A 9,873-nucleotide genomic window follows, 5' to 3' on the forward strand; every position below is an offset into this window, starting at 1 on the left:
ATGCTATTCATATAGGCTCTTTCGACATCAGTACTGGGACACTAATCAATACTCAACTTGAATTGAGGGTTTGTTAGAGTAACAACTGGCTTCGAATTCGACATACCAAACTTTTCGATAATCTTCCGTAGATATGCCTCTTGAGATAAGCATAACTTCGACTTCTTTCTATCTCTTCGAATGTCATTTCCAAGAATCCTGGAAGCATCTCCCAGATCCTTCATATCGAACTCCTTATTGAGTTCAGCCTTCAGCCTCATCACATCTTCGACATTGTTGCTTGCTATGAGAATATCATCCACACAAAGCATCAAAATAACAAATGAATTACCAGGTCGAAATCGAAAGTAAACACAGTGGTCGAACTGACTTCTAATGAAACTTATGCGTGCCATGAACTTGTCGAATCTCTTATTCCACTGTCGAGGAGATTGTTTCAGCCCATATAAAGATCTCTTCAGTTTGCACACATATTCTTCCTTCCCCTTTTCGACATACCCTTCAGGTTGCCTCATCAAGATTGTTTCATCTAGATCACCATACAAGAACGCAGTCTTCACATCTACCTGTTCCAGTTCAAGGTCGAACTATGCCACCATGGCAAGCAACATTCGAATGGACTTATGCTTCACAACAGGAGAAAACACATCATTGAAGTCGACACCTTCTTTCTGAGTGAAACCCCTTGCAACTAACCTTGCCTTGTATCTTTTCGACGCCACTCCTTCGATTCCTTCCTTAACTTTGAAAATTCATTTACAGTTGACTAACCTTGCCCCAGCAGGTTTCTTGATCAGTTCCCAGGTATGACTATCATGAAAAGATTTCATCTCTTCATCCATGGCCTTCAGTCGTTCAGTCTTATTTCGACTCCTCAAAACATCCTTGTAGTCTCTAGGTTCTTTGTCTAGAACCTCACTTGCAGAGATTAAGGCATAAGCTATAAGATCTGCATACCCAAGTCTCTGAGGTGCCTTGATGAATCTTCTCGACCTATCTCTCAACAATAGGTAGTCATCGTCAGTTTCCTCAATTTCCTCAGCATCTTCTGCTTCTTCTTCGACTTCATCGGGGATATGCAATTCAGTATCAACGTGCTCCACCTCAACAGGAATCTCTACCTGTTCCAGCTCTTCTGCACTTCGACCATCGTCATCAGTTTTCTTGAAAGCCATTTCAGCTTCATTGAAAACTACATCTCAACTGGTGATACACCTCCTGTGATCTGGCTCTAGGCACCATAGCCTATAAGCTTTGACTCCTTCAGGGTATCCCATGAACATGCATTTCAGAGCTCTAGGTTCGACCTTGTCTTGCCTAATGTGAGCATAGGCTATGCAGCCAAATACTCCCAGTTTGTCGAGATCTGGTGGATGTCTCGACCAAACTTCTTCAAGTGTCTTCATATCTAACGCTGTCGAAGGACATCTGTTTATCAGATATGTTGCTGTCGAAACAGCCTCAGCCCAGAACACCTTCTTTAACCCCGCACTAGTCAACATGCATCTGACTCTCTCCAAAATAGTTCGATTAAACCTTTCAGCCAAACCATTTTGCTGTGGAGTACCTACAGTAGTTCTGTGCCTTGCAATACTAGAGTCAACACAAAAATTGTCGAACGCTTCATTGCAAAATTCAAGGCCTTTATCGGTTCTCAACCTCTTGACCTTTCTGCCAGTCTGATTTTTGACCAGAGTCTTCCAACTTTTGAAATTCTCAAAAGTTTCATCCTTAGTCTTCTGGATGAATACCCATAATTTTCTGGAATAATCATCTACTATGGATAGGAAATACCTCGCCCCAGAATGTGATGCACACCTTGCAGGTCCCCAAAGATCAGCATATATGTAGTCAAGGGATCCATGTGTTCTTTGTTGGCCTTTGTTGAACTTCACTCAGCAAGATTTTCCAAGTACACAGGGTTCACAAAACTTCAGCTTTTCGACTTTGTCTCCACCAAGCAGATTTTGTTTCCCTAATTCGACCAGACCCCTTTCACTGACATGGCCCAATCTCATGTGCCAGATTTCTGTCTTCGACAATGGTTTCGTGGATGCAACATTTGTCGAACCACTTACAACTTCAGCCTCAAGGGTATGCAAGCCTTGTTTCTTCACGCCTCTCAAGACTTCCTTCGAACCCTTCATGACTTTTAGGATACTTTTCTCTCCTTGGAAAACATATCCTTTCTTGTCGAATTCACCAAGAGAAAGTAGATTTCTCTTCAAATCAGGAACATACCTGACTTCAGTCAACAACCTTATTGACTCGTCATGGAGTTTGAACCTCACAGATCCAACACCTGCAATCTTGCAAGCCTTGTTGTTTCCCAGCAATATTGATCCACCATCTTGATCACATAATTCCTCGAACAAGTCTTTGTTTGGAGTCATGTGCCAAGTGCAACTTGAATCCATAATCCACTCTCTTCTCGAGTCACTGCTTGAAACCACAAGCACATCAGATGATTCGAAATCATCTTGAACAATGGCTTCATTGCCATTATCCTTACCTCCATGATCTTTCAGGCGTTCAGGGCACACCCTTCTTGTGTGACCATCCTTCTTACAATGATAGCATCGAATGCCAGGTGCTTCGCCACTGTAAGACTTCGACTGGCTTTTTCCCTTCTTCTTGTCAAACTTACCATCCTTTCGTAAGAGTTTTCCTTTAACGGCCAAACCTTCGCCAACAATCGAAGGTTTATGCTCCTTTCGTTTGTTCAGGTCCTTTGAATATAGGGCCGATTGAACTTCTTCAAAGTTCATAGACTCCCTTCCATACAAGAGAGTTTCTTGGAAGTGAGCATGTGATCGAGGCAAAATGCACAATAGTAACAACGCTTGATCTTCATCATCGATCTTTACATCAATATTTTCAAGATCAAGAATCAGCTTGTTGAACATATCCAACTGTTCAGCCAACACTTTGTCTTCAACCATCTTGAATGAATACAAAGCCTGCTTCAGGTAGAGTCGATTTACCAGCAATTTGGTCATATACAAACTTTCAAGTTTCGCCCATAACCCTGATGCCGTCGTCTCCTTTGATACCTGTCTGAGAACCTTATCACTAAGGCTCAACAAAATTACGGTGTGTTCCTTCTCAATCATAGTCGTCTTCTCTGTTGCCGTTAATGCAGCATTCATGGCTGCCTCTCCCTTCAACGCTTCCAAACAACCCCGCTGAACCAGTAGGGCTTTCATCTTCAAGCGCCACAGACCGAAATCATTCACTCCGGTGAACTTTTCAATCTCATACTTTGTTGAAGGCATATTCTCCACGCTCACCGCACCAATTTGTTGTGGAAAACGATGTTAAGAACAAAATATAATAGAGAATTAGGGAAGATAAGAAGAACACAAGAAATTGGTTATAACTGATATTCTTTTACTTTCTCTTAAAACAAGATTACAAGTTTACAAGAATAACAAATAACCTCTCTCACCCTAAATTAGGATTTGCAGCTTAGCAATGATGAGAGACTAGTATGCTATTTATAATAAAACCTACATACTAACTAATGGGCTTTTTCCACAAGGCCCATTACACAAGCCAACTTAATAAACAAGCTAACTTAACAAATTAGGGTTTAAACACTAAAACCTAATTTAACATGCTAACAACTCTAGCATCTTCGACACAAGCATGTGAACAACCTTCAACTTCATGCTTAATCTTATCGAACCAAGAAGCTACCCTTCAACCATACTAGAGTTCGATCCAATATCTCACATTCTGGATGCGTATGCTAAGAAGATCTATGATATTAAACAAAGAAAATGCTTATCTAAACCTCAAGTTGAAGCATTCACTACTTTAAATTGCATTAATTTGAATGTGTTTCTTGATGGAGATCTTGTGAATTCTGCAATATCTATTTGATGTTATTTATCATATTGTGCCAAGGAGTGAACTCGACACAATTGTTACTATCATAAACCACGAACTACAAAGTCTCTCCAACAACTAACACAAAATTGTAATCAACCAATCAACCATAGAATAAACCCTAGTACTCATTTTAGAGAGATTCCCTGAACCCAAGTATATATCTTTCTTTGTGTTTTTGGTTTATGTTGTTTTAAGCTTTGTTGTTTGTGTTTTTTTGTTGAACAATCTTGTGTTTTTTATATGCATATTAACATAATTTTTTTTTGTGTTTACTACCTGTTTATCTTTCTTTTTATTTGCCTGTTAATCGTCTAAGCTATTTAGCACATTCATTCTTAAACATTTTTGCCACTCTTTTTGTTTGATGATAGAAAAGGGGAGAAAATATTTAATTTAAAAGAGAGATAATTTTCTCTTGTTTTGTTTATTAAAATTCAACATAATCATTTATAAGAGATTGTCTTTGATCATACTTGAAAAGTTCATATATCCTTTGATATTTTTGACATAACTTTTTGGGAGATTTTTAACTCGATCCTTGGTGTTTTTTTATCTCTAGAAAACTAAAAAATTGTTCATCAAAATACATATGGGCTGAAACAATCTCCTCGACAGTGGAATAAGAGATTTTGGAGAAAATAACCATAATACAAAACCTAGATCTGGAAGAAGTTTTTTTTATAACATCAATTCTAATTTTGTTGATTTTGGAGATTCTTCAATTTTGATAGAGTTGTGATTATAGTAATAAGTCTTGGATTTTTTTATTACATCTATGTCATAGATTTCATTTCATCTATTTGAATGTATGAATGTTCATGTCATTCATTGTCAAATGATGGATATTAATTTGTCACTTTGAATAAAAATTAAAATTGTGCATACTAACAAATAAAAAGAAAAAAAAGGGAAGAAAGAAAAGAGAATCAAAACATTGAAAGAATATGTTTTGGATTGTGTTTATGGGTTTTTGTTACTTTTTGACTTGTGTTTTCAGATTGATGAAGATATGAATTTGTTTATGGATGATTTGAGATGTTTATGATACATGTGATTTTAATTATTAATAATTAATAATATTAAATATATTTAAATAATTGAATATGACATTAAAATATTAAATAAGAGAAATATTGCTATTTTGCATATTTAAGTTTTCATAATATTACATTAAAATGGAATATAAAATAAAATATGACGTGGCTTCAATGTAAGAGTGTCCCGTCATTAATGAAGAAGCCACGTGTGTAAAAATGGAGGAGGACTAACAAAATCTTAAAAGAAGTAAAATTGAGGGACCAAAAAATTGAGTTTTGAAATACGAGACTAAAAGTTAAAAAACATTAAAATAAGAGGACTAAAAGTGCATTTAAGTCTATATATTAATAGACAATTATAAATTCAACTACTTCCGATGTGACAACACCAACACCTACAACTCCATTATATAATTTTGGTTCTCAAGTCACACCTTGCTTCAAACCTAGATTTCAAATTGATATTTACCCTGTTATCAGGTTTTCTAGTCTTTTGAATAACTTGACCATGACATTCATGCTTTGCCTCTTCTATCCATTGTCTTATCTGTTTTCTGCTTATATATTTAAAGCAGCAAACAATGAAAACAAAATAAAAATAGAAAACATTATTCCAATACCAAACATATTCTTAATCTTTTTAAGAGAAAAATAAAAAAGCTTCAAGTTACAACTTAAATGTGTGCCTTTAAATTATTCAATTTCCTCCTTCCACGCCGCGCAACCACCATGCAAAATGAACCACCGAGAACCACCAATCGAACAACAAAATTAACATTGGTCAACCGCCGAAACACAAAAGCCATCGCCACTGCCATTTCTCCTTAGCTACTGAAAATTGATCAAAATTCGCCACCGTATCTGAAGGTGACAGTGAGGTTGATAATGGTGAGGGATTGGTGATGAAATTGAATTCGTTTTGTTTGAATATGGTCGCATTAGAGTTTTGGGAGTTTGTGATAGAGAATAAGAAGGAATTGGATGGTTTAAGAGATGAGAAGAATGAACTTGATAAGAATATTGCACAGAAATTGAAGGTGGGTTTGGAAGAACGCATTGGTGTGGAGAATGTGAAGAAATCTGATGTTCACACATTTTTGCAGCATCTAGTTACCTTTGGAATTGTTAACAGTGATGTATAAGCAACTCACTCATTGATTTCAAAACCCATTAAGCTTACAGTGATATATCTGTAATTGTCCCTTTGTTAAGGTTTCATTATGTTAGGATACAAAGATGAAATGAAAATGACAAAGTTAACATTACTAACTTAATACTCTTATCAAACTCCACCTCATCAACTAATTTCCACATCAGCGCCATTTGACACACAATTTTGACTTTGACTAATGGATCTAGCAGAAAGGACAAACATGCCACATTTTTGAAAGATAAAGGATCTAGTTGGTTGTTTTAAAATAAACGGGACCAAAATGGACTCCGAAGTAAACATAAGGGACCAAAAAGGGTATTGAGCCTATTTTGTATTATGAATAAAAACAAACTCTCTAAAATTCTCCCAACCAAAAATCCTTCCATTATTTCCACTCTATCATTCTATTTTTTCAAAGCTCTCTCATTATTTCTCCTTCAAAATTTCAATAAAATCATAAGTAACATGTAAATGATCATTTGAATTGAAGATGCATCTAACAATATATCATCTATCACATTATTCATCATGAAATTGTGGGAACACATATGATAAAGTATCATCTAGGCGCGTGTTTAAAGATTATGCTCTATTATGTTATGACTAGTGCTAACATTGTTATCCTCCACTTAAGCGCTTTACAAGCAAGTCATCATACTCTTTTAGTAAACGCTAAAGTTCAAAGTAACACTTTTCCCCTTTGTATATAAGATGATTTTGTCATCCTCTTTCAGTTTTATTCTCTGGTGATTAGTCAGTTTCTATTTGAAAGCTTATCTCCCGAAGAATAAATTTGATAATTTCTCTCTCAGTGTATTACACTCAAATTTGAGAATCTGGTAACAATAATACATGACGTACAATGGTATTAGTGCACACAAGTTTTATGTCAGTAGTACAAAGTTGTATGAAACTACTATACAAAATAGTAATCCCAAAAAATATATCATGCAACAATCCAATAAAAGGTTCTATTAATCTATCAAGTGTTTCAGTCAACAAAAAAATTAGTTTACTGAATAACAATTTAGAACAGAAATCTTGAACAACAACTTTTGATGAAAAAGATAGAACTTTCATGAACAAACTATTGAGAACAAGCTTAACTCAAATCAGAAAGAAAGAATTATTAAAAACAGGGTTAATGAATTTTTTGGTCCTTCTAAATATCTCAAACTTCATTTTTAGTCCCTCTAAATTTTTTCTTCAAAGAATGGTCCTCCTAAAATTTTAAATTTTAACTTTTGTCCCCTCATGACAAAATCGTAGCTAAAATGGTCTATGTTCTGGACTGGGCCAAGATTAGGCCCAATTTAGTTTCGACCCACTCCACCTTGGAGGCTCATAGGGATGGCAAGTAGACCCAAACCCGTGGGGCCCACCCGCACCCGAACCCGAGTCAATGGGTGAAAACCCGAGTTGACTGGGTTTGGGTTTGGGTTCGGGTGTCACCCGATATTTCGGGTGCGGATTTGGGTAGTGTGAAACCCGCACCCGAAACCCGAAATCACACCCGCTTATATATATATATATATATATATATATATATATATATATATATATATAAATAATATTGTGGAAAGTTGTAGGAAAAATGTATTTTGTGTATTTTGTTACGGGTTTGGGTTTGGGTGAAAAAACCCAAAACCCAACGGGTGTGGGCGTGGGTGTTATTTTTCCATCCGAACAACATTTGGGTTTGGGTTCGGGTTCGGGTGCCGATTTCGGGTGCGGGTTTGGGTAGTGTGAAACCCGCACCCGACCCGACCCGTTGCCATCCCTAGAGGCTCAAACCACTCTGTGCCCCATAACCGGGTTTGGGGTGCTCATCTTTGCCATGCTCGGCAAAACACTCCCCGCGAGCTGCCCTGCGCCCGACTTAGGTGCTCTCCACGAGCATCCTTTTTCCGAGGACCCTGCTCCTCGTAGGGCTTCTTCACATCCAACCCCCCGAATACTGCGGAGTCCATGTGGTCCCTAAAAGACCGCGTCTCCCTTGAACTTCGGAGCAGTTAACCAGGACAGAGGGCACTCACGCACCTCCGGTATTTCTGTTCAGGAAACCTGGCAGTCTCCTAATTGGGCCTGGGCATCCAGCCCAAATAGCGAGATCATGGCCCAGCGCTGGGGGATATAAATACCCTCTTTCACTAGAGGGTCAGGTATTCACTTCTTTCTAACCTCTAGCTTGTACTTTCTCTCCTTTGCTCCTCTTCTCATTTTGGCATCGGACTACCTTGCAGGTACACCCCCCTTTCAATTCACAAAGACCCAGCATCCGAGCAGGCCGCGACGATTCTACTGATCAGGTACGATCAGTCTCTAATTCCGTTAATAAAATAAAAAAACCGCTAAAACCATTGCTAAATTGCAGGAGGGACCAAAAGTTAAAATTTTAGGAGGACTATTCTTTGAAGGAAAATTTTAAAGGGACTAAAGCTGAAGTTTGAGATATTTTGAGGGACCAAAAAGTTTATTAACCCTTAAAAACATCAAATTAGCATAAATTCTATATATTTTTTATTAAAAGAAAAACACTTGTATTGAACTAAATATTGTTAACATTCTCTAGTAGAGTTTCAAATATAAACACAAACACTTTATCATTTTATTAATTGTAATTTCCTCACAGGATTAAGTTGTAGACAATTTTTTTATAGAAAACAAAGAGATTAAATTGTAGTTAGCTTTTTATGTTGAGAAATCTAAAGTATAAATCATTTGAACTAGAAGATACCTTAATGAATTTGTAATCAGTTAAATTATAGTCGAAGTCTATCAAGTATGAAGGAACTCAGTGTAAATCTAGATTGTGAGGTGATTTACATAAACTTTGTACGTCTTATCTTTTCTATATCTCTTTACCTTCAATAACAACATCTAAAACCTTTTTTTTCCATTTTAAACAATCTATTTTAAAAAAAAAACATCTCAACAATATTCAAACTCTTTTTTCTTGTGTGTTTTACACCTTTAATATCTTGAGAAACAAATGCAAGTTGCATAAGTCCTAATTGCTTGAAAAAATGAAGGTTAAGCGTTTTATAAATGCGGATCTATACACCTATTGTCTTACGATTTTGGGTGAATATGTGGTGTCTCTCTCACTTGTTTGAGTGAGTATTTGACCTTTAGGCTGTTAGAACATGAAATGTTCTGATCATATTTTCTAGTTTTGATGATAACATTAGATATGAATTTTGTATAAGACAATATGGTACTCTAATAAATTGAGTATTCCATTTCAGGAAAAGTACAAAAGAGTATGCACTACATTAGCTTTCAGATGCTCTGACTCAGATGTTCTGGATGGCCACATCAGATCATAACAAGCAGAAGCAAGTTCTGAAGCTCTAAAGGTATCACGCTCTGACGAACTTCCAAAAGCTGAAGCGTTGGAGTTCTAACAATGCACCAAACGCCAGAAACTCTGATATTCAAAGAGACTTGCAAAGTCTGAACCCAGTACAGAAGCAAATGATGAAAAGATAGAAAGTCTAGTCTGTGTGTCTGACAAAAGGAACGTTGGAAGTATGGCTATAAAAGACAAAGTCAGAAGTAGCAGTTAATGCAAGGCTCGAGGTAGTTGACAAAAGTGTGAAACATTAAATGCAGCATTGTACTGTACACGCAAAGCATTAAATGCAGTACTATTCAACGGTCATATTCTCACGCCTATAAAAGGAAGATGTCAGCAAGGAAAAATGTTAGAAAGCCTACGTTCATTTTTCATATACTCATTATCTGACTCTGATCCTTTCTCACGCTAAAAGCTCAAGAACAAAGAAG

Source organism: Vicia villosa, linkage group LG2, assembly GCF_029867415.1.
Source record: "Vicia villosa cultivar HV-30 ecotype Madison, WI linkage group LG2, Vvil1.0, whole genome shotgun sequence".
NCBI lineage: Eukaryota > Viridiplantae > Streptophyta > Magnoliopsida > Fabales > Fabaceae > Vicia > Vicia villosa.